Source organism: Acanthisitta chloris, unplaced genomic scaffold (assembly GCF_000695815.1).
Source record: "Acanthisitta chloris isolate BGI_N310 unplaced genomic scaffold, ASM69581v1 scaffold8014, whole genome shotgun sequence".
NCBI classification, from domain to species: domain Eukaryota; kingdom Metazoa; phylum Chordata; class Aves; order Passeriformes; family Acanthisittidae; genus Acanthisitta; species Acanthisitta chloris.
Window position 1 is genome coordinate 3,213 of NW_008668702.1, and position 314 is coordinate 3,526.

Sequence of the window (314 nt, forward strand, 5' to 3'; positions counted from 1 at the left end):
ATTAATACCACTAGCACCTGAGAACATTTGTTCCAACACAGAGTAGAAATGAAACAAACTACTAATGCTGTTTGGACCTTTTTTCTTCACTATATGATCATCTAAAATTCCTTCTACTCAAAAATTCCTGTTTGAATCAGTGTGATAATCTAGTTGCTCCAAAGAGAATCAAGGACTGGGCATTCAAACTACTAATGCTGTTTGGACCTTTTTTCTTCACTATATGATCATCTAAAATTCCTTCTACTCAAAAATTCCTGTTTGAATCAGTGTGATAATCTAGTTGCTCCAAAGAGAATCAAGGACTGGGCATT

The 314-nt window shown here is 34.7% G+C and overlaps 1 protein-coding gene across 1 annotated transcript in view; it reads right to left on the reverse strand.

Annotated features, from left to right (window-relative positions):
* The window catches only part of LOC103800636 (myoferlin-like), a gene marked incomplete at its 3' end in the record, with an annotated part of 51,096 nt that overhangs the window by 2,984 nt on the left and 47,798 nt on the right, over positions 1–314 (reverse strand). The window lies entirely within an intron of this gene.